The 18,962-nt window shown below is 41.5% G+C and overlaps 1 protein-coding gene and 1 pseudogene across 6 annotated transcripts in view; one reads left to right on the top strand and one right to left on the bottom strand.

Annotated features, from left to right (window-relative positions):
* The window catches only part of TNRC6B (trinucleotide repeat containing adaptor 6B), a 198,939-nt gene extending 180,417 nt beyond the window's left edge, over window positions 1–18,522 (bottom strand). For 4 of the 5 annotated variants that reach the window (XM_081128606.1, XM_081128608.1, XM_081128609.1 and 1 more), the window contains exon 1: window positions 17,806–18,522. The gene's annotated coding sequence lies outside the window, so the exon portion shown is untranslated. The remainder of the gene's footprint in view (window positions 1–17,805) is intronic. The other variant, XM_081128612.1, reaches the window with a different exon arrangement.
* Window positions 3,413–4,023, top strand: LOC308552631 (small ribosomal subunit protein eS8 pseudogene; annotated as a pseudogene). The gene has a single exon. The product of its transcript is annotated as a small ribosomal subunit protein eS8 pseudogene (transcript).
* Window positions 18,523–18,962: the final 440 nt, after the last annotated feature.

Here is an 18,962-nt window from a genome sequence, read left to right as displayed (position 1 = left end):
AGTGTCAGCCCTCAGACTGAAGGGGCCTGGGTTTGATTCCAGCAAAGGCACATACCTCAGTTGCAGGCTCTATCCCCGGAGACTCGTGCTGGAAGCAACCAGTCACTGTGTTTCTCGCACATTAAGGTAACCCCCTCTCTCTCCCTCTCTCTCTGAAAAGCAATCTCAGGACAGTTTTCTGGAATGTCTCGGAAATCTCTAGCTCTCCACTGTGAAGCCAGTTCTTGACACAATATTCAATTAGTGTTTCTTGAACTAAACAATAAAACAACCTGGATTCCATATAAAAAAAAATTTACACTTTCCCTAGAAGGACATTCATGTTTAGATGCAGTGTGTTCTTACATTTATCCTGGGTTTAAGAACATGAACAATTTCAATAATATTCATGGGAAATCACTGGGACCAGGTCTGCATTCCATTGCCTATATGCTTACCTTGAGAACCACTGACTTGGCAACTAATGAGTCAACACAACACTTCTTTAAAAGTGCTCCTGCCCTGGCCGGGTGGCTCAGTAGATTGGCACGTCGGTCTGTGCACCAAAAGGTTGCAGGTTTGATTCCCCATCAGGGCACATACCTAGGTTGCAGGTTGAATCCCAGGTTGCGGCATGTACGGGAGACAATCAATCAATGTTTCTCTCTTACACCGATGTTTCTCTCCCCCCCTTCCTCTCTTTAAAATCAATAAACATATCCTCGGGTGGGGATTAAAATAAATAAATAAAAGTACTCCTTTGGCTAACCCATAAACACAGACAACAGTGAGGTGATGGCCAAAAGGAAGGGGAGCAGGGGCTGGGTACAGGTGGGCAAAGGGGGGGAAATAAGGATATCTGTAATAGTGTTAACAAAAATAATTTTAAAAATAAAAGTAAGTGAAAGCTCCTTAAAAGTGCACGCTGTCAAATATGTGCAATTTTACAAATTATTTTGCTAAATAAATCAATAAGTCATTGTATTTCTACTTTTGTACATGGATAATAAGACACTCAATTTGGAGCAATTAATATTTGAAAAATGTTTAACATCTCAAAACTATGCAGTTTGAACAAACTACAGCTTTAGAAATAAAACTTATACATCGCAGCTGGAACAAAAAGGTCATCTCAAAAGTTTAACATACAATGAATATAAAATCAGTCCAAGTGGGGTTATAATGCTTAATCAGAATTTCCTGAACTGTCCCCTGTAATGTCTGAACTAAAAAAAAATTAGTAAAAAAGGAGTGGTCAAAAGCTGGTTGGGTGAAGAGAGTCACAGGACAGGAAAAAGCTTCTACTTTTTATTTAAGCTGCTGGACCATTTGCATTTTGGTTTTACCATAACTATGTATTCTTTTTAGAAAGATTTATTTTTTAAGCTACCACACCTAAGCTGATAAGAGGTAGGGTCAAGCCACAGAAAGCATGGTGCTCCTTGTGAAACCTTACTCCATGAGATAGGGTGCATACTACATGAAGTATTGCACATTTTAAATCTCTTCTCCTTATTATTTGTTACCACAAAGCACTTCTGAAAGGAGAATGTAGAAGGAACTATGAGGTTCTTAACATAAAGCCAGTGAATTGTGAAGTGTCACGTGACAGTGACAGCTGCCTAAGGTATCAAGCTTTGTGAAGAGGTGTCCTAATTTCTATTAACTGGCCTGTAGAGAACAGATTTAATCTCATATCCTGTAGAAGAAAAAAGGAAAACAGGTTTCATTTTCTGAAGGCAACAAAAGTAACCAAACATTAGAGCTAAGAAAGTAAATACAGGTCCATAATCCCTTAGCCACAATTCCGAAATCCAAAAACTTCTGAAAACCAATAGTTTTCTGTAATTCATTTTGTGGCAAAACTTGATCTGAACTTAACTGGCAGCAAAATCTGACCTGAACTAACAGACTATTTATAGTCTACCTACTAAAGTAAGGATAGTCATAGCTTTGGCTGCCGAAATATAAATGTATTCGACTATGAAGTGCTGCCCCTGACTCTGCAGGGACATTATATAATATATGTTAAATGCATCTTATTAGCTTTCCAGTAAGGGACTAAGAACCTAAAAATGGGCTTTTATTAAAATGGTCCAGCTGACCTCCACTGAAATATATAATTGCTTTCTAAAAATATCTTAATAAATTAATTTGAACTAATTTCTTTTTTTAAAAGTTATCACTATTAAAAATATTCTACTTTGAATATCTATAAATCTATAACTGTACTGTTAGAATATTTTATAGCACTTCAACATTATTTTAAGTCAACCTCTCTGTGAAGACATTACAACTGACCTTTGGCAGGAGGGTAGTCACCTCTGAATGGGATAAAGATAGTAAAGTTAAAAAGGCAGACCTCTGTCAGTACGCTATGATTTTTCTTTTTCATGTGAAAAACAAAACAAAGGGCATGAGATTTTCTCAATGTATTAAAGAGGAACATAGATTTTAAAAGTTAATAAGTACCAATTTAAATCATTAAAATAGTCAAAATAAAAAGAAGTCATAGAATCCAAGCTGTTATCAAGAAACAGAACACAAAATAAAAGTCGAGAAACAGAACATGTACAAGTAAGGAAAATTATATATTTTAGCCCAGTGATATATCAATTCCATTATAATGTATGACTAAATGACAAATGATAACAAAGCTTGCAAAACTCAAAGGTCTCTATTATAGAAAGAAAACTGTAAAACCAGATTAAAGCAAGAACTAAGATGTAAGACTACTAAGAACCTATAATTAATTACAGTGAAAAGTAATTTAGAAGATTTCCCATGAAAAATAGGAACAGAATGAACATTTTAATAACCATAAATACAGTATAATATTTTAAGCCTTTGTATCTACATAAAATAAATTTGGTTGATTTTTATTTTTTTAAATTTTTTACTATACACCAATTAATCCTACCTCCCTCCCCCACTCTCTCACAAACACAACTAACAAATGCTGGAAACAATGCAGCCAAACAGGAACCTCATTTCACAACTGGTAGACATGAAAGCAGTGAAAACCTCTTTTAATAAATGTGTGGGATAGAGAAGAACCCCAAATTATTTCTGACTAAAGGAAGCTCAAAGAAACTAAAGACTGAGAAATAACTCAAAACACTCTTAATGCGACATTAGTGACAAAACTGGTTGTGGCTACATTCTGAAAACAAAGGATAATGCTATCTTTACAACTATTATTTACTAAATTATGGTTTTAAATATCCAAGAAAAATATGCAGCATCAGAAATAGTATATATAAATAAAAACAACACTGATAGTATGGAATTCTAAATTAATTAAAAATAAAAATAAAAATCAGCTTCAGGGTAAATATGGATTTAAAAGAAAAATTTCTTACTATGATCTCCCTTTTACTTAAACAAAACAGAACTGGAAGAAAAGAGGACAGACTAACAGACAACAAGGACCATGACTCTGTGCACTTACTCGTTCCGACCAGTGCCAAGCCATGGGACCATAGGAACAAGGCCACACGACCGGGGGCAAGAGAAGCCCCAACACAAGATGCCCTGCTCCCAACACAAATTTGGCCCCCACCGCAAACACACAGTCGGAACGCAGGGGAGGTAACAAGTACCATGCCTTAAGGCTGGACATGGGTAACTTCTCCTGGGGCTTGAAGTGTTGTACACACACAACAAGGATTATTGATGTTGTCTACAATGCATCCAACAAAGAACTGATCTGCACCAAGACCCTAGGAGAGAACTGCATCATGCTCTTTGACAGCACACGGACGGACAGCGGTACGAGTCCACACACACTGCCCCGGCCGCACCCCTGAGGAGGAAGAGATTTTAAACAAAAAACAATCAAAGAAAAGTCAGAAGAAATATGATGAAAGGGGGGAAAATGCCACAGTCAGCAGTGTCCTAGAGGAGCAGTTCCAACAGGGCGAGCTTCTTGCATGCACTGCTTCAAGACCAGGCCAACGTGGCCGAGCAGCAGATGGCTATGCGCTAGAGGGCAAGGAGCTGGAGTTCTATCTGAAGAAAATCAAGGCCTGGAAAGGCAAATAAATCCCCTTCCCTCCTATCTCAGTTCATGTAATGAAGAAGAAGAAGAGGAAGAGGAAGAGCATGACAAAAAGGGACTATGGTACAAGACCATCAAGGATGAAGAGCAAGCCAAGGTTGAGCGTCGACCTAGGATCTGGGCAGTCGGGGTTCAATTCCCGGTCAGGGCACATGCCCGGGTTGTGGGCTCGATCAATGGCTCTCTCATCATTGATGTTTCTATCTCTCTCTCTCCCTCTCCTTTCCTCTCTCTGAAATCAATAAAGATATATTTAAAAAAAAAAAAAAAGAGCAAGCCAAGAGGACATCACATTAAGTAAAAGAGTATCCAAACTCTCTACTACAAGATCGATTATAAAAGAACTATAAAGCTATAAATTCAATTAACTAAAAATATAAAATTAAAGAAAATAAAAGTTGAAAGCTAAAAATCTAAGAATTTAATCCATTAAGGATATTTTATAGCCTTTGTCTCACCTTGGCCGGGTGGCTCGGTTGGTTGGTTGGTGCATCATCCTGTGCACTAAAAGGTTGTGGGTTCGATCCCCAGTTGGGGTGCATATGGGAGGCAGCCAATCCATGTTTCTCTCATATCAATGTTTCTCTCTCTCTCCCTTCTTCTTTCTCTAAAATCAATTTAAAACACACACATATCCTTGGGTAAGGATTAAAAAAAAAAGTCCTTGTTTCCTAGTGGGGGGTGAGAGTGGGACTAATGGGACATTCAGGACCTAAAAAACAAAAACTATGGGAAAAGAATTTTACTCCCTCCCCAAAGAATTACATAAGGTTGCATATAATGTATTATATATATACACCAATCTACTAGGTTCTAAGGCTAGTCCTTGGTTAATTATATAACAGATACAGATTCAAGGCATCTCTCTTTGAACTAGGTCATTTGCATAATTCCTACAGTGTAAACCAGATACAGATATGCTCTCATGCTACTGGAATTCAACATCTTACATGAGTAACTTTAAATTTAAGTAATAAAGGCATTAATAATGCTGTACAGGCATCAAAAACCAATTTTACATCCTTAATATCATGCAGCGTATTTTGATAGAGTGCTTTTAGTTTCCATACACAGAAATTCGCTAGCTTACCATCATGATTTGAGGAGCTACTACAGTTAAGAGTGAAATGTAGTGAGGAAATAGACAAAGGTATCTAGACATCAGTTGGACAGAGAATATCACATAAAAACAATTTAAGAAAGCTTACTAAGCCCTGGCTAGTGTGGCTCAATTGGTTGGGTGTCGTCCCATGCATGCACCAAGAGGTTGCATGTACCCGTCAGGGTACATGCCCAGGTTGCAGGCTAGTCCCCGGTGGGGCCATGTAGGAGACAGCCAATCGATGTTTGTTTCTCTCTCCCCCACTTCCTCTCTCTCTCTCTCTCTCTCAAATCAATAAAAATATGTTTTGAAAAAAAGAAAGTTTACTAAGAAGCAGTTAAGTGCAAGTTGTAAATATAAACTGATATTAAATGTATACCAATAAATACATAGAAATATTCAAATAAAAGTTATTTTTCAAAATACACATCCCTAAGAAGTTTTATATTTACCTCAATTAGGCTGCCATCACTGAAAATATTTTGCAACTCCTATTTTGCTTCCAAACTAGTTTACAAATCAAATCACACAAGGAAATCTGCCTCATAACTCTGGACTCATTTTGGACCCCAAACAGTATTATCCAGACAAATTATTTAACCAGACCCAAAAAAATGATTCTTGGTTGCCCCCACAAATCAAATCCACCCTGAAAGAATGAAGATTTTCCTCTACGGAAATTCCAAAGAATATCTCATACTTTGGAAGCAATTCCTAAATAATTCCTTAGATGTTTTAAGAAAAGGCAGGACTGCCACTTCCAGAAGAAATGGAATAACAGGGACCAGATGTACCCTGCACCTGAAACAACTAAAAATATGGACAAAATATATTTTCAAAGCATTGGACATCAGGCAAGGAAGGACAGCGATCCCTGAGAGATGGTAAACAAGGTGAGCCACACAGCTGCTGGAGCTTGCTGCCTAGGTCATTTCCAGGCCACAGCACAGGAAAGGGGAACCCAGGTGGAACTCAGAGACCTCTCTTAGTTGAGAAGATAGAGCTGAGATCTGGAAAGGCCAAGACAGATAGAATTTGCAGTGTACAGTACTGGAGAAGAAAGCTGCACAGAGAGAGATCTGCAGGGGACCCCTTGAGTATTCAGCTGAGTTTTAGCTGGGTAAATAAAGAAAACACAGCTAATATCACACTTAATGGTACAATGCTTTCCCCCTAAGTCTGAGGGGAAAAGCAAGGATGCTCATTCATACCACTTCTCTTCAACATGGTACTCAAGGTCCTAGCCAGTACAATAAGGCAACAAACAGAACTCAAAAGAAAGTAAAATTGTCTTACTTTGTAAATGATATAATTATGCATGTAAAAACAAAAAAAGCTGCCTACATAAATGCCACTAGATGTAATGAAGCAAAGTGTATTTTTATTTAGTTTATCAGAGTCATAATCATATCAATAAAAACAAACTACCCAAATGAGGAGGTCTTCAACAAAGAAAGGCTTCCAAGAAGAAAAAATTTAAAGGCGGCTTTTTGAGAATGAGAAAGAAAATGGTTCGAAAACCAGAAACAGAATATTTTATATAAGGCACAGCCCTTATAAAGTATGGGGGAAAAGGGAGGAAATCATATGGAAAGTAGAGAAAAACTTGTATGAAAGAAGGCAAAGATTCAAAACTAGAGAACGATCATTGATAGATGGAAACAGTACCGGAGCCTGGCTCAGACACAGGGATTTGGATTTCACAGAATAAGAAAGCAAAGGTTGATAAAGAAGGGAAAAGAAAATAGAATGTAGGAAATGTTTTCTGGGCCGAAACTGGGAAGAGGACAATTGACAGGAAGCTATTTTAATAATACAGACATAGCCTGAGGATGACAGAATCAGGATGGTGGCAGGGAAACAAAAATAAGAGGTCTGAAGTCCAAAGGCACAGAGAAAAGAGTTAAAGGATTTGGCAATATTTCAAGAGTCAGTGTTTCAGGATTCCAAGATTCAGGTGTTGGGAGGATGGGTTACCAGTGATGGGACCGGAAAGAGTCAACAACTAACTCTTTAAGGGAGGTGAAGCAGAGGCCCCTCTCCAGCCTCCAGAGTTACCCTTTCTGAAAAGCACCTTGAATGGCAAAGCCAAGGTCTAAAACACAGGAGGTTAAAGGAAAACAAGAGAAAAGGACAGTAAATACACATTTTTAAGTACAGTAAATAAAAGTCTAGAGAGCATTCACTTCAAAAGCAAACACAGGGCATCAGTGTTGAGCCCTGGCTCTGTGGCAGGTTCAGGAAGCGTAGGGTGGTGTCACAATGTGCTGAGGTCAACCCACAAGCTGTGTGTGGGGCACAGGATCCCCTTTTTAAAGTTTTTGAACCAGCCCTTACTGGCTTGAAATGTGATGTCTTTTGCATTTTCATTCTCTTGTTTTGGTGTTGTTTTTTTGTTCCTACAAAGAGCCTTTTCACTAACACTCTTGGTGTTTTAAAAATAACATTTTCCCTCTGGGCCCATGTTTTGGCCATATATTGGGACTGTAGGGGCATAAAAAGATCTCTCTTTATACCAACCCACAAACCTACCTGCATGGTTTCAGTGGGAATCAGTAATTAGTGTGCCCTTTTTTAAGCGAATAGAGAGCCAAACTGCAGATAAAAACATCATAAATTTTAAACACTTTGGTATAAAAATATAAAACTCTTACAGTGAAAAGAAGGTTGACAAAAGAGTAGTTGGTGAAAGGTTTGTTTTAAAATCTGTTGTCCATGGTACATCTAAGTAGAGAGATTCTATATTTAGAAGTCCCACAGAAATATGCATCTAGGTAAAATATCTCTTCATGAAAAGGAAATTACTAAGCATGATACACTATCAGCAAGATTTTCACAGGAGGAAAAACAAAGCTCCTTGGAGGGCTTCAGTTTCATGTTTTACTTTGTATCTCGTTCCTCCACTTTAGGATGGGGCAAATGCTCAAGACATTTTTTCTTTTTTTAATTGCTTTTAGAGAGAGAGGAAGGAAGAGGGAGAGAGAGAAAAAAAAACACATGGATGAGACAGAGAAACATTGATCAGCTGCCTCCCGTATGCACCCCAACCCGGGATCAACCCCAAAACCTAGGTATGTGCCCTGACTGGGAACTGAACCCGAAACCTTTTGGTATACAGGACAATGCTCCACCCAACTGAGCCACACCGGCCAGGGCTCAAGACATTTGTCCTGATATACTGACCTGGGCCTAAGTTAGGAAGCCTGGGTCACTTCTACTTGTTGAGGTTCTATTATGTTCTTAAGACATGCCAAAACAGCATTATAAAAATGGTGGTATATTTTAGCCCTGGCTGGGTGGCTCAGTTGGTTAGAGAATGGTCCTGTACACCAAAATGTCTCTGGTTCAATTCTGATCAAGACACATACCTAGGTTGCAGGTTTGATCCCTGGTTGGGCATATACGGGAGGCAACTGATCAATATTTCTCTGTCTCCTCCCTCTCGCTAAAAAAAAAAAATCAATCCTTGGGTGAAAATTAAAAAAGAAAAAAATTCGTGGTATATTTTAAATGTATACATTTAATCAATTAAAACACTTTTGGGAAAAGAATCAATGTAACTGTACTTTTCACAAGATACAGGATCATAAACCACCGATAGTATGAGCTGGTAACTAAAACAAGTTTAAAGTTATAATCAATATCTTCTTTTAATCCTGTGGATTTATCTTAGATTTTACACCTACTACGTGCAAACCATTCTGCTGGGGGCCACAGAAAAAATAAAGTAGTATAAGCTTGTTTTCAGCTCAAGGTATCCAAGAGAGAACCCCTAACATCTCCCTCTTCTCTAGTCGAGCAACTACGAGGAACTTCTAACGATTATCACTCCACCTATGCCCTGTCAATTACTTGCTACCTTCTCCAAGAAGCTTTAATTTCTCTTTCTCTCCTGGGTTCTTCTTATATACCTTTAAACAGATTTTCTCTTTTTACCTTAAAATACTGCCTTCCCAGCCTTGCCTGGCTTCTAGTTTCTCCTTCCTTTCTTTTCCAAACATCCTGAAATAAACTACACACAGCTATCACTCTCCCCACCATCCATTATCTCCTTAGCCCCTAGTAATCTACGTCAATGAATGAACATACAGAATTTGTAGCAATCAACATTACAATAGGTCAATTAGCACCTTCTGAGTGTGATCAGCACCACCAGAGCTTAATCACCTCTTACAGTGAAAAATATCAAGCTCCTAATATGCAAAGCTGAGAATCACTGGTTAGCCAACCAAGCGCAGATATTCAGCAGCTGTACTTGAAAACAACTTAGTGATAATAGAATGAAAGACAGCAAGAGGTGGGGTGGATTAGGGAAAAGGAGACGCCAAGAGTAACAGCTGAGAAAGAGATATGGAGGGGACGTGAAAGTAAAGAGCTACTGAACTAAAGAGTAAAATGAAGGAAAACAGGCTAGGTTTCCATTCAATGAACCCTCCTTTTTTCATTCTGGCTGAGAATAAAGTTGAACGAATGCTGAGAACATTAGTTCAGTGAGTACTTGGAAAAGTTATAAATATGTACTGTAAAGACTTTTGAGCTGTAGGAATCGTCTTTCCCAGTACATGTACCCAGAGATCCTCTGGGCAACCCTTTCTGATTCCATGCCTTTCACTGGTTCAGTATATGGCCCTTGTGAGGCATGCAGATTAGCACTCACTCCAGGTGATCAGGAGGTCGCTGCCTTTACTCTCGGCTCCTAAAGATAAGCTTAAATAAGGCGCCACTTTCTAAAACTCCACCGATTTAAAATCATCTGCATGGTTGTAAGTACTGCCTGTCTTCAAGCAAACACATTCACCAGGAGCGACAAGCACCATTCTGGTTTATGATTATCTTCTTTGACCGGTACTTTATGATGCCTTTATGAATTCAAATATACGGACTCACATCATTTCTAAAGCCATTTCCAGTTGTAAAATGCAGTATAATCAAAGAGTCTGAGTGTGAAATGTCACAGTTAGCCCATCTAAGTTAGCTGTTGGCCCTGTACCCCAACACCAGCTTTATAAAGCATACCACTGTGCTAGTCACCATTCTCCACAGACTGTCCTAAATATGCTCCTTCGTGTCTCTGCACAGAGTGTTCCCTCTGCCTGAACTGCCCTTTCCTTCAGGACTTTAATGGGAATGTCGCCTGTCCTGGAAAGGCTTCCTTGACCTCCAGTTGTGTTGATGACTTTTTCACCTCTGCCCCATCCCTTGTACTGTTTATCACAGCAAATGGCACTCATCTATCTGGGTCCATGTCTGCCTCACCCACTTGGCTGTGCCCCCCTTGGGAGGCAGGATCTCTTCCCATCCCATCCTTGTAGTCCTAGCTTCTAACACAGCATTCAGCACATGGTATGCCTCCAACGTTCAGTGAAATTGTCGTCATGTCAGTCCCTAGCATATGAAAAGACTTTTAAAGAAATAACCATTCTGTTCATTTCTGCTAATAAGGATTAAAGGGATACTCGTTAAAGTCTACAATGACTAAATAAAAATTTCCAGACAAATTAAAAATTTTAATTACAATATTCTCTCTGTAATCTTAAAATGTTTACCTACTACAAGTAGAAACTAAAGAAAAATATAACCTGGAGACAATTTAAAAAGGAGAGCCACATCCTGCCCCCACGTATTTATTTAAACCATTATAATGACTACGGGTTTTTTAATTCTATTTTTAGTTTTCTTCCTTAACCTCATTTGAAAAATACTTATTGAGGACCTACTATGTGTAACCTACAGTGCTAAATACTGGTGATACAAATGTGAACAAGACAGACAAGGTAGTTTTATTCATGTCACTATGTTCTAGCAGGGAAACAATATACAAATATTTAACTACGATTGCATTAGTGCTCTGAGTGTTTAAAAGGAGTACATCTCCTGGTCTGGGCTGGGGGTGATTAGGAAATCACTAAAGAACTGACATATAAACTGAGCTGAAATTAAAGCAGCATCAGCTAAGGTCAGGGTGGGGGGCTTACAGGCCATAGGAACAGGAAGTACAAGGAAGAGACCTTGAGTGAAGAGTAACAGGCATCTCAAGAACCAGAAGGGGGTCAGTGTGGCAAGAGTACGCAGCAAAGGGAAGAGTGGCCGGAGAGGAGGCAGAATCTTCATTGGCACTAAGTGAACAAGACAGACCAGATACTTATTCTCGTGAAGTTTATATTCCAGAGAGGGTACAGCAGAGTTTTGGGGACTCATTAACTGTTTAAAGTAGGGAAGAAATGTGATCAGATTTATAAATTGATAAAAAAATTCAAAGATTGTTTTATTGATTTTTTTTTTTTAGAGAAAGAGGAAGGGAGAGAAAGAAAGAGAAACACCGATGTGATAGTAAAACATCAATTGGCTACCTCCTGCACACCCCCCACCAGGGATCGAGCACACAACCCCGCGCATGTGCCCCGACAAGGAATCTTAACTGGCAACCTTCCAGTGCGTGGGAGGATGCCCAACTGACTGAGCCACACCAGCCAGGGCTATATTTGTTTTTTAAGTAAATGTTTTATATTTGAAGTATAACATATATAGAACAGGTATGTAGTTTTAAAAGATTATTCTTGCTGCAGTTTTGACAATTCTGAGGCAGAGAATTCCCTACTTACAGAAGAAAAAACTGAGGTTCTTCAAAGGTAAGTAATTTGAGTTTATTCAAACATTTGAGTGCCTGCAACATGGCAGGCATAGTACAGCATGTGCTTGGGGATGCAGAGACGAATGCAACAGTCTTGCTCTTAAGAAACTCACAATCTGTAAAAGAAACAGATCTTGAACCATGATATAGTGCAGTCTATGCTAGAAATGAGTAAAGTATAAGCAAGTAGAGAGGAATTAAATCTTCCTAGGAAGAATTAATCATTTTATCTCTATGTTAAAGGGACATTTTTTTCATACTATTTATAGTAGCTGAATTTGCAATCATTCCTTGCTTGGAACATAGTGGGTACTCAAGCAAAAATCTACAATACAAACCAGCCGAGAACTTTTAACTCCTAGTTCAGTGCCTTTCCAGTAATCAATTGTGTCCCTAACTCTGGAAGAGTATGCATTAATTCCAAGGAGCTCTCCTTTTGAAGCTGCTTTCAGAGCTAGTTTACAAACCACAAAAGAAAATAAGTCTCATTAAATTAAAGCTCAACCTCATTTTTGACTCAGCCTGAAAACCCATAGCAATATGTAAACAGTTATTTTTTAAAAAAGCAAATCTTTATTCAGAAGAAATGCTCCTATGAAGACAATCAAGAAAATATGCCATATACTCCTTTATAATTCATGATCTCTGTCCTCAAAGGAGCCTGGGCTGGGTAGCTCGGTTGTTTAGAGCATCATCCTGATACTCCAAGATTGTGGGTTCAGTTCCTGGTCAGGGCACATACATGCATCAACCAATGTATGCATAAATAAGTGGAACAACAAATCGATGCTTCTTTAAATTAAATTTTTTAAAAACAACTTATATTTTAGTTTCTAAATGCAAAGTAGCATTTGTTCATTTATTTAAAATATAAGTTGCCTACTACAGGCCAGGTCAGGAGCTAGTCTTAGGGATGCAAACCTGAGTAAGACAAAAGTCGACCTTCAAGGAACTCCCAGTCTCTCAGGGAGAAGCTGATAATACACACCCCAAGACAATCCGAGCTGTAATTCAACAGGTATACACAGAGGGAACATAGAGGCTGTGTACAGATGCCATCAGATCCATTTCATCAGGTACCTATTCCTATTGGTCAGTGCCCATGCCTTATCAGTTGTTAGATATTTTAATATTACCCCTGATTACAACAAACTAACAAATATTATAAGTAATTGCTATATGAAAAAATAGTGACACAAAAAGTTAATGTTAAAAGGGTTCAGTGGATATGTTGAGAAATGAAGTTTAAGAGTGGTCTTGGGATCCCCTGGGTTTCTCAGCAAAGGAGGTTAGCATATTTGGAAAAGGAGCTGGTTCTAGGTAAGGGGAATAGAGTTATCAAAAGGCCAATGGCTGAAAATACCCAGGTATGGCCTTTCAACTATGTTGAGGATATGGTTTAGAGGTGTGTTGTCCAACATGGTAACCATCAGCCACATGTGGCTACTTAGAACCTGACATGTGGTTAGTCTGAATTGAGATGTTGAAAAATACACTCCAGATGTCAAAGACTTAATATGAAAAAAGGAATATAAAGCATCTCAATTTTTTTTACTGATGACCTGCTTACATAATAATATTTTGGATATATTGAAGTAAATAAAATGTTTACGAGAATCAACTTTACTCTCTACTATTTTTAATGTGGCTGCCAGAAAAGTTAAAATTACCTATGTGGCTCATATTTGTGGCTTGCATTCTAAACTATCTGGGCAATGGGACACCACTAAAGGTTTTCAAACTTAAGTGCCTGGGGTAGACCTGGAGAGGGGGCAGGAAACATAAACAAAGATTAGTATGGGGGCAATCTGTAGGGTCAAGACACTAGAGGCAGTTGTCAGTGTCGAAAAGTAGTAAATGTCAAAGAGTAAGCAGACTCAGCTGGAAAGCGTACAGTGTCTTTAGAAGTCCACACTGGGTGGAGAGAGCAGGAAGAAACCAAGAGCAGGGTGAGGTGAGGGAAGAACAGCTGCAAACGCTGACCCCGGTCTGTATGACCAAGGTGCATTGCTCAGCGGACTTGGCAAGCTCAGCCAACAGTTTAGGTTAGATCTAGTCTGGCTCAGTGTGAAGGGCTCCCAGGCAGGCACAATTCAGAGGGAGAACAGTATCAGGGTCCTCTTCAGCAATTTCCGATCTATCACTACTTGGCAAGACCTCCAATAGTGGTTTCAAGTCTCAGAGAAGGTAAGAGAAAACAAGGCTACCAAAAACTACAATATAGCAATAAATTATAAAATCCAAAGCCTAGACTCACAACACAGCCAACAAACATTTACTGGGAGTTTTCTGTATGCCTGATTCTTGGCTAGGCTCTGGAGACATGGGAAACAAAACAGACATGGTCCTGAATCACAAATTGTGGTGAGAGCTGTGAAAACAGAGCAGGAGCTCTAAGAGATGTAATTGAGGGTGGGTGGAGGTAGTGGTACAAGGTCATAAAGAAAAGCCTCTCTGAGGAAGTTACAATTTAATCTGACCCCTCAAGTCAGTTGGGTGAAGACAAGGGGGAAGTAGGGGGTGAGGGTTAGGAAGCAGGGAGGGAAGAATAGCCCAAGCCAGGAGAATGGTAGGTACAAACACCTTGAGGCTGGAAAAGGAACTGAAAGACGGAGTAGAATTAGAAGGTCAGAAAGACTGGAGAGACAGGCGGAGGCCAGATCTTACAGAGCCTCATAAAATGAAAAATAAAATCCCAAACAACCTGAGTGCAATGGAAGCCATGAGGGGTTTTGATCAGGAAAGCAGTCTGATCCTGAGGGGGCTGGAAGTGCTCCAACTGCCTATGCTCCACACAGCCTAAAGAACCAGAGACGGCTTGGCAACAAAGGGGCAGAAGCCAGTATTTGTATCTGAGTAGCAGGATATCAGGTCTGGGATAAGAGAGTTTATTATAAGGCCCTCCCTCCAAGTGTTCCCAGGTTGCAAGTTTGGGAGAAGAATAACACTACTGAAAATTACAGAAAAATCTGATGAAAGAGCTAGTTTAGGAGGCAAAGTTAGTAATAACTTTAAACACAGTGCATATAAAGGAGCAGTGAACTGCAGCATGTAGGCATGAATATTTGGATTATGGAAGAGAGGCCGGGCATGAATGTGCAGGTTAGTAGATAGAGAGGTGATAGGTATTTTAAGTACCAAAAGTAAGTAACACTTTCAAGGAGTAGAAAAGAGAAAAATAAAACAAGGACAACAAAAGGAGCCCCAGCCTCAGGAGAAGTCAGGAGAAAAGTGTATCCAAAGGGATAGTGTGAGAGAGTTGGGGGGTGGGGAACAGTAATACAACTATTCGGAATCCTAACTGTGGTGGTGGTTACATAAATCTATACATGTGTTAACATTCATAGAACTGTATACACACTAAAAGTCAATGCTACTACATGTTATTTTTTAAAATAAAAATTTAAAGAGAGTGGGGATAGTCAAAAGGACAGACTGCTAAAGGCAGACAGAAAAAGATGCTCTGGGAAATTTAACCATTGGGAACCAACTGATAACCTTGGGAAATGCCTCAGTGAGTGGTGAAGTTGGAAGTGGGGCTGCAAAGGTTCAAAGAAAGACTGAGTAGTAAAGGGAAGCAGTCATTATAGCCCCCTCTTTCAGAACTCGGGGTGAAAGGAAGAACAGAATGGTGCAGCAGCTCAAACAGGTACGTAGACTCAGGAGATTTAGCAAACTGGCAGAGCCAAACTTCCAAGACCATATGAGTTGTTCCATTTAAGTATTCTAGAAAAATGCGTTTTGCACATGAACTATTCATGTTTTTACTGTCCCATTAAACTAAAACTGCTAAAATGAATCCAAAGTCATTACATTTTAAAATCTGCTCCTTAGTCAATGAACATTTACTGTCCCCTACTATGTGCCAAGCACTGTGCTTACATACAAAAGTTCCTGGTCCCTGGAAGAGCACATAGGATTAATCACAACAGCAAGGTAGTGAAGCGGACATCTGCACAAAGGACTCTGAAAACTTTGACCTCTAATTAAATGCATTTTATTTATCTTTATAAAAATTAAACAGGGAGGAAATAAAAACAAAGCACAGACGTACTTTGATACAAATGCTCTTAATTTTTAAAAGCTAAGGAGTTTAGCATTAGATTCTTAAATTAGGCAACCTAATCATTAGTGGTATTTCCCTTTACTATGCCTCTCTACTTTTCAGTGCCTTTTCCACACTTCTTCCTCTGGATAACTTAGGGGGCAAAATGGAACAAGCACAAGGCTTTGAAACCAGACAGACTTGAGACTAAATCTATGTCCCCGAACCTTCTAGCTGTGTGGCTCTTGGCAGCTTTTTCTCAGCCATGAAACAGTAATGATACCTACCCCATAGGCCAGAGTGAGGTAAGCATTAGAAAATATATCAAGAGGCTTGCATATGGGAAGCATGCAATAAATGTGTTACTACCATTTGAACAAATGATATTGTTCTGATTTTAAACATTTTTTAAGAGCTTCCTTTTGAATGAGGAAAAAAATTATTTTGTTTCAAGGGTATGACATTTATCTGCTACCTTAGAAAAACAGCTTGGGAATTTTTTCTCCCTGAGTCCTATCACAAACTATTCCGCTCAAATAATGTTTGGGACAAGCACTTAAAAACGGTCAAGAACTAAGAAAATATATAGGCATCCCAAGTGGGACAAGCCAGCCTGCTCTGTGTTCCGGATACTTGCCTTAGTGTAGGCACCTACCACGTTTACATCCCTTCTATTAACTACCTACAGCAATACTACACATTGTAGAATTGCAAGACAATATGCTAAAGTTCTGATTTTTAAGGGGTATTTACATTCACACTTCCGAAAGAATAGTTTCAAAGCCAAAATCACCAATGCTTCTCCAAATCAATAGGAAACTATCATTCTGATGAAATTCCCCACAACGATGAAGGACACAGTCTCTATTGCTAAACTTTCACAAAATGCTAAGATACACACCTTACTTCTGGTATGCTTAACTGCTGGGGGGTGGGGGGCGCAACTAACAACGTTTATTCAATGACTATGGAGAAATCTCTGGCAAATATCGGTGTATAATTTCGCTTATATTGTAATACAAACGACCAACTTGAGATTCGCCTTAACCCTCGCTCGATCTCTAGCACAGATGCTAAAAAGCAATAAAATGGCAAAACATGAGAAAGCGAGGAGTCTGAAAAAAACGCAGACTGATACCCTGTGCCCAAAGAATGGAAGATGGGCTGGTCCTTATAAGGCGCGTTCACAAGAGGCTCCGTTCCTGGGTGTCTTCCTGCCCCTACAGTGGATTTCGCCCAGGGTGGGCTAATAACCCCGCTCGTTTGAAACTAAAGGGCGCCGGACCACAGGAAGGCAGAAAACACTCCTCCGGCTGTTTCGTACAATGTTATACCCCTCGATTCCTCCTGGAAAGTCTGAATCGCCTGTCGAAGAAGGCCACACACCAGTCTCTGGAATGAGGGGTGAGGGGGTGGTACCCCCGGCCCAGGTTAGGCAAGGGACACGTTCACTCGCCACGCAGGTCGTGCACACAGGCAGGCAGGCACCCGGAGGCTCCGAGGCCTGACGCCTCTCTGACACGCGCCTTCGCGGGCCTCGGCTCTCCGCCGCGACGGGGACCCCTCCCTGCCCCGAGGCCCCCCAGCCACGGGAAGCGAACCCGACCCGGCCAGCCCACCCGGAAGCCCTCCCCAGCTCACACCTGCCGGCGCATGACGCCCACAGCCCCGCGCGCCGCCCGTCCCGGCCTTGCCATTCCGGCAGCCCATTCCCCGCGCGCGGGACGTCGCTCGCGTCCCTACCCGCCCCGGGGTCAAACCCCCCAGACGCCCGCCCCCGCCGGGTCCCGCGCGCGCTCACGCCCCTCCCGGGCCTCTCCCCGCCGCGCTCGCTCACTCGCGAGGACTCGCGCACTCTGCGCCTCAGCTTGACAGGCCTGCCCGCGCCGCGCGCTCCCGCGGGCGTCCTCGCCCACCCGGCCGCCCAGCTCTGACTCGCGGTGTGCGGGGGAGGGGAAGAGCGGCGGCGGCCGTCGGTCCTCACTCACCGCCGAGCCGTGCCGGTTCCGAGTGCGCGGCGTTCCGCTGTGAGGCGATGCGCTGCGATGCGCGCGGTCCCCGCTTCTCCGCAGGCTGTGGAGGCGACGTAGTAGGACGACTGAGGGGAGCTGGGGTCAGTCCCTCCCGCTTCACCTCTCAGAAACGCGGGGACCCCAGAAACTAAAAACAAAATAAACAAACTTTCCCCTCCGCCTCCCTCCCCCAAAACCACAACACAAACACTCGAGGGGCCGCCCACAGCCTCATTCCATTGGCTTCGGGAAGGATGCCTCCGACTCTCACTGGCTGGCTTTTGTGCTCGTCAAGCTGATGCTCCGCCCCTCCAATTCCTCGCCGCGGCCGTCGCCCCTCATTGGCCAAGTGCTTCCCGTTTGACGAGCTAGGATTGGCTGGGCTGCCTGCACCAATCATTCGGGGACACACCCCCTTAGCATCCCAGAGGCCGCTTCCTCGGTTGCCGACCCGGAGAGGCGAAGGGGAAACTAGAGCATGATGGCGGCCGAGCTCAGTTGGCCCAACCATCGTCTTTTTTCTTTTTCTTTTTTTTTTTAGCTCATTAGTGCTTAGCCCCTGCGCATTATCCCCCAAGTTCCTCTCTGCATCCAGTTCTGCCTAATAACGGAATGTATACGTGCCGGCTCCTTGATTTATCTCCCTCGAAGCGCCGAGCGCGGGCTGGTTGTACGTCATTGGACCGTCAGAATGTCACTCCCTAGTCAGATCTTCACACTATTGGCGGAACAGCAAGAAAGCCCGTCCAGCAACAAGGGCCAATGCCATTGGTTTGACTCCACGCAGTTCTTTTCTGGTCCCTTATTGGGCAAACGGGCGCGTCGGTCAGACGTGGTCTCCGCTCTGCTCGCTAATTGTTTACCGGGGAGTTTGGATGAGCCTGGTCCTTCGGCCTGCGGTTGACGATAATAATGACTCCCACTTATTGCGTGCCCGCTTTGTGCCAAATACTGTGCGGAGTCCTTTGCAGGGATGGCCTGTGCGTTTTACAAATTCTCTAAATTTTACAGATAGGAAACCAAGGTGCCGGAGAAGTTGGGAAACTCTCCCAAGGTCACCCAGAGAGAAGGCAGTTGCTGGGCCCCGCGTTTGGCCCTGGATCTGTCTGACTCCAGAACCTTCTCTCTTCTCA

The sequence above is a fragment of the Miniopterus schreibersii genome, assembly GCF_964146895.1.
Source record: "Miniopterus schreibersii genome assembly, chromosome: 2".
NCBI classification, from domain to species: Eukaryota; Metazoa; Chordata; class Mammalia; order Chiroptera; family Miniopteridae; genus Miniopterus; species Miniopterus schreibersii.
Note: the sequence above shows the minus strand (reverse complement) of the source record. Positions and strands in the feature narration are given on the sequence as shown.